Consider the following 6,000-nt stretch of genomic DNA (forward strand, 5'->3'; position numbering starts at 1 on the left):
AACTAAAATTTTGCTGCCATGGAGAACTTGGTTTGGGGACATGTAAATTCTACGCTTGTGTGGTGTGGCTGGGCTCAGGTTTGCAGGACACCCTTTTGTTTTTCTCTGTTCTTTTAGCCATGTCTGTGTTCCCTATCCTCATTCAGAACTTGGATTTTCTGTTAGAAATAAAGTCTCCCTAGCTGGCCTCAAACTTATGGTAATTCTCCTGTTTCAGATTGCCCAGGACTAGAATTTCAAGCATTCACTGTTGCACCTGGCTGAACTGTTATCATTCTTCAATAACAGGTACCAGCTTCCTTAGAGGAAGGGCTGATCCTAGGCTGACACAAGAGAAATGTGGAGCATCACAAAGCTAGAGAGGAAGGAAGGGCTCTGAAAAACCAAGCCCACATGGGTTGGGGGGCAGTCCTCAAAGAGACACAGGACCGACAAAGACAAAAACAGGAGCATGTGTACCACAATGAATAAGATAAATATCCATGAGCCCACACGGATACACAGTAAATGATGGAATAAATAGGTAAACAAATAGTGCAGAATAAAATAATAAGTTAGGTAAGGCAAAGGAAGTAGAGAGTAGGTCTCTAGTCTCTGACTTGGAGCTTCCAGTTAACTTCCTTGTAAAACATACCAGAAGGAAATGAGGAGAAAAATAACTAGTAATAAGGAAGAGAGAGTCTCCTCAGCCAGGTGACTAAGGTCAAAATTACTGATGAGAAGTTATGCCAGCAGGATAAATTGTAAGATATGGCTGGCCGGGCAGGAGAAACCTGGGTGTGTCTCATGGTGGGTGAGGAATGCAGGCGAGAAAGGCGAGAAACAAAACTCCATGAAAAGAAAGCTTAGGTATAGAGTTTATTTAGAGGGGAAGAGACGAAAGGGGGAGGGGAGAGAGAGAGAGAGAGAGAGAGAGAGAGAGAGAGAGAGAGAGAGGCCAAAACAACCTTGCCTTGGTGGAAAAGAGAGGATTGGGAGTGGGAGGTGGGCATGGCTTCTCTTAAAGGGGCCTTTGCACCTACAAGGAAGCAGTCATAGACCTCTGGGCTGGCTAGGATACTGCCTGGGTTCATCCTGCCAAGTGACAGGGCAGGCCAACATAATCCTAACATATACCCTTCAGGACATGATATGATGTAGCATAATGTGACATGGGAAATGCACTCTGCCTGTGGGGCTTCTTCCCCACAAAGCAAAACCCCATGAGAGAAACTTGAGATACATTCTAGCAGACTGGCATCCCATAAAACAGTCTCCAAACAGCCAAAGATCAAAAACAAGGAAAGTTCAAGAACTGTCTCTTTTATGATTTTTGTTGTCGGCGGGTCCCGAGCAGCTGTCGGGGCTGCGGTGGGTTGGGCTAGTCCTGGCAACAGTGAGGTATACCACAGTTAAGGAAACATTTCTGTCTATTATCATTACTAAATATCAAGTATGTTCAGATTTCCTCAATGTTTGTCCATTTCCCTCACTGTCCTTTTATGTTCCAGCATCTGTCTTGTGATTGAACATTCATTCCACATGGTTACCGTGCCTCCGGAGGCTCCTTGTGTCTGAGACTGTTATAATTTTCGTCTCTTTAAGAGACAAGCCACACCCACTCCCTCCCCCATCCGCTGAGGCAGGCTGATCTTCAGCTTCCAGCCTGAGCTCGCTCTCTTTTTTGTCTTCCTCTCAGAGAGGCAGCTTCACTTTGGCCTCTCCCCACTTTTCCGCGCCCCCTTTCTCTCTCTCTGTCCTCTTCTCCTTCTTCCCCCCTCCTCTAAGTAATAAATATCCAGTTCTATTCTATACAATGTGTCTGTCTACGTGTCTCCCACCTGCTAGCCTGCCCAGCCACTTGCCGCTGCTGGGAACCTGCGCCTTCTGGGGACTCACTGTCACCTGCCCAGCCACTCGCAGCATGGCTGGGTCTGCACTGCTCTCCCGGTCAGGGAACCTCACTGTTGCCAGGAATAGCCCACCCCATGGCAAAGGAAGTCAGGATAGAAATTCAAGCAGGGCAGGAATCTAGAGGCAGGAGGTGTACAGAGGCCATGGAGGAGTCCTGCTTACTGGCCTGCTTCCCATGGCTCCTCCAGCCTGTTTTTTTATAAGGCCTCTAGTTCAGGGATGGTATAGTGGTTTGAATAGCAATGGTCCCCAGAGACTCGTGTGTTTGAATGCTTGGCCTATAGGAGATGCGAACTTGTTGGAGGAGGTAAGTGTGTCACTGTGGACCTGGGCTTTAAGGTCTCATATACGCTGAACCCATGTCCACTATACTAGTTCACTTCCTGCTGACTGAGGATCAAGATGTAGAACTCTAAGCTCCTCCCCCAGCACCATGTCTGCCTGCATGCCACCATGCTTCTGGCCATGGTGATAATGGATTCAACCTCTGAACCTGTAAGCCAGCCCCAGTTAAATGTTTTCCTCTATAATGTTTTCTGTGGCCATGGTGTTTTCTTCACAGCAATAGAAACCCTAAGACAGCACCGACAATGGGTGGGGCCCTCCACATTGATCTTTAAGAAAATGCTCTATAGGCTTGCCTACAGTCCAATCTTAGGGTTTTGTTTGTTTGTTTGTTTGTTTGTTTGTTTTTTCCAGTTTGGGTTCCCTTCTCTCAGATGATTCTAGCCTGTGTCAAGTTGACATAAAATTAGCTAGCACACTATCTTTGTAAGTCTTTGTATGTTGAGATGATTGCTAAAATTACCGGTTTATTTAGAAAATAGAGCCAGTCATGTCTTTTATGTTCAGCAGAAGCTGGTGGTTGCCTGCTTTTTTTTGAAAGAATAGAATTTGCCTCCATGACTCTCTCAAGGTTGGTAGGTTTTCGCCAAAATTCCCACATGTAAGCAGGAGACATCTACTCTTTACTTATTTGTGCAGAATATTGGATATTGGATATTCATATTGCAGAATATGTAATATTGACTTATTGTAGACATTGGTCCACACACAATCTATAAAGGAACCTAAAACCAGTCATGGTAGCTGTGCAGCGGGGGAAATGCTGGTGCCCTGCAGACTCCACAACTGGCACTGCTGGCCCCCGACGTCAGATTCAACTGCCATCGCTAGACCTCCCACCGAAGGAGATGCCTGGGACTCCCATAGCTGCCAACATCCCTGCCAGGATCCTTTGGGAGGCTTCTAATCAGGGCAATGAGTCTGCTGGTCCAAGAGAGAGGGAGATGGGAGCAACTGCCATCCACAGCTGTATGGAAGATGGGAGCCAGCCGGGGCTGAGTTGGCTGGATGCTCCTCCAAGTTGTGAGAAGCCAAGCTTCCTTTCACTTGCAGCCCATGGGCACAGCCCAGGCAGGCGGGGAGCAGTGTTAAGAGGAACAGCTGTGCAACTAGAGAAGACATAGCATCTTCAGAGAGCAGTGATTTTTTGGTAAATAAAGTTTGTAACTTTTAACAATAACAACATACTTATACACAATATACTGTGTTCACGTTCATTACCTTCTCACTCCCTTCTCGCTAACCTCCCTCTTCCCAAGTACTCCTCCTATCCTTGATGCCTTCTTTCCTTTCCTCTCCCCCAACACCTCTCTCTTAGCCCTAGGTGGGCAGCCACAGCCACCATGCATTCATCGTGCAATGGCTGTGCTACATCCAGAAGACAGTGACCTACCACACTCCTCCCCATATTTTGGCTCCCACGGTCCTTCCATCCCCTGCTCTTACATGACGTTGGCTCCCTGGACCTCAAAAGGGTGACATATATGTGCCATATTTTAACCAGAGATTGTTCAGTCATTTCCTGGCCTCTCAGACCTGAAATCACGTGGAAACTCTATTCATTACAACACTGTTTGGCCAATAGTTTAGGCCTATTCCTAGTTAGCTCTTACAGCTTAAATTACCCCATTTCTATTATTTTCATTTTACCACGAGGCTTGTGGTTTGTTACCTTCATCTTGCTTCTTAGGCAGCTACAAGGCATCTCTTTAACTCCACCTACTCTCTCTGTATCTCTTCCAGCTTGGCTATATTCTGCCCTGCCATAGGCCAAAACAGCTTTATTCTTTAACTAATAAGAGCAATGCATATACAGAAGAACATCCCACATCACCATATGAGACTGAACACCCAGAAAACACTTATTCTTAACACTCTGATCAGTTGGGAACCTCTGCTTCAACTGATGGCCACAGCAAAGAGAGGCTTCTCTGGCCAAAGCTGAGAGCTGTGGTCTAAACACACAGATTGAGAAGACATTTTAACTACACATCCATTTGGCCAAATACCCATCATGGATTCTCCCACAGGACCTGTGACCTTTCTGGTCATACAATTCTGACACATGTATAGTGATAGCGTATGTTCTTCCTATGATAGGTCTCAGATGCAATTGAGGAGCAATTGGTTAGCCCTAGACAATTCGTGTCACTATTTAAATGGATGTCCATACCCTAATGAGCCCACCTTAGTGATCAAGTGCTCATGGCAGCTACTATGGAGACCACAGTACCTGTGTTTTCTTTGGCTGGTAGTATGCCATCTGAGGTGTTACTAGAAAGGAAGCCACCAATCACCTCACACTGAGCTGGGACCACTCCCTGCTCAGGTGTCAGAGCTGCTTGCCCCATTCTATGTGCCTATTGTGTGACTTTTTCTGGAGAGATATTAAAAAAAAAAATGTGTTCGCTCCAGATTGAGAGGGTACTAGCAGAACCAAAACAGGATTCCATCGGAGATGGTGAATCTTGATTATTAACTGATGGGATCTAGAGGCGCCCAGGAGACAGGTCTCTGGGTGTGTCTGTGAGGGAGTTTCTATGCTAGTTTAACTTGGTATGGGAAGTCCTTCTGTATATGTGTTGCTTTTATAGTTAATGAATTAAGAAGCTTGCTTGACCTGTGATAGGGCAGAGTAGAGCTAAGTGGGGAAAACTAAACTGAATGCTGGGAGAAAGAAGGTGGAGTAGCGAGACACCATGTAGCCCAACAAGAGACAGATTGCAGGGCTGGAGAGATGGCTCAGTGGTTAAGAGCACTGGCTGCTCTTCCAGAGATCCTGAGTTCGATTCCCAGCAACCACATGGTGGCTGACAACCATCTGTAATGAGATCTGGCGCCCTCTTCTGGCGTGCGGGCATACATGGAGGCAGACTGTTGTATACATAATAAATAAATAAATAAATAAATAAATACATACATACATAAATAAAAGAGACAGACTGCAGAGACAAAGGCTGGACGAACCTTGTCAGTAGGCCATGAGCCTCGTGGTAAAATATAAAATAATGGAAATGGGTTAATTTAAGAGATAAGAGTGAGCTAGAAATATGCATAAGCTAATAGGCCAAGCAGTGATTTAATTAATACAGTCTCTGTGTAGTTATTTAGGGGCTGAGCAGCCAGGAACAAACAAGCGGCCTCCTACAACATTAACTGACATGGGAAGACCCCACTCTAAATGTGAGCTTCTACTGGTCAGGTCCCCAGACCAAATGAAAAGGAGAAAGAGAGGCAAAGGTTCTGCTGCTGTGACAAACACCACAAGCAAAAACAAGCTGAGGAAGAAAGAGCTCATTTTGGCTTACATTTCCACACTGCTGTTTATCATTGAAGGAGCTCAAACAGGGCAGGAACCTGGGGTGGGAGGAGCTGATGAGTCCCTGGAGGGTGCTACTTACTAACTTGCTCCTCCTGGCTTGCTCAGCCAGGGATGGCTCCACCCACTGTGGGCGAGGCCCTCCCCATCAATCATTAATTAAGAAAATGCCTTGTAGCTGGATCTTATTGAGGGATTTTACTACTGACTGGCAGGCCAGCCTCCAATAGCACAGGGCTTTGAGAGGAATCCAAGGGGGTCGATGTAAGCTAAAGTTTTTCTATCTGAGGGGGTTAGAAAAGAACAATTCTCACACCTATCCTGATAGCTTTCTCCTTTAGTCTCTTAGTGTTGCTCTCGTGATGTCTCTTTGTTTTTTTTTTTTAAATATATTTTATTTATTATGCATACAATATTCTGTCTGTGTGTATGCCTGCAGGCCA

The sequence above is a fragment of the Chionomys nivalis genome, chromosome 16, assembly GCF_950005125.1.
Source record: "Chionomys nivalis chromosome 16, mChiNiv1.1, whole genome shotgun sequence".
NCBI classification, from domain to species: Eukaryota; Metazoa; Chordata; class Mammalia; order Rodentia; family Cricetidae; genus Chionomys; species Chionomys nivalis.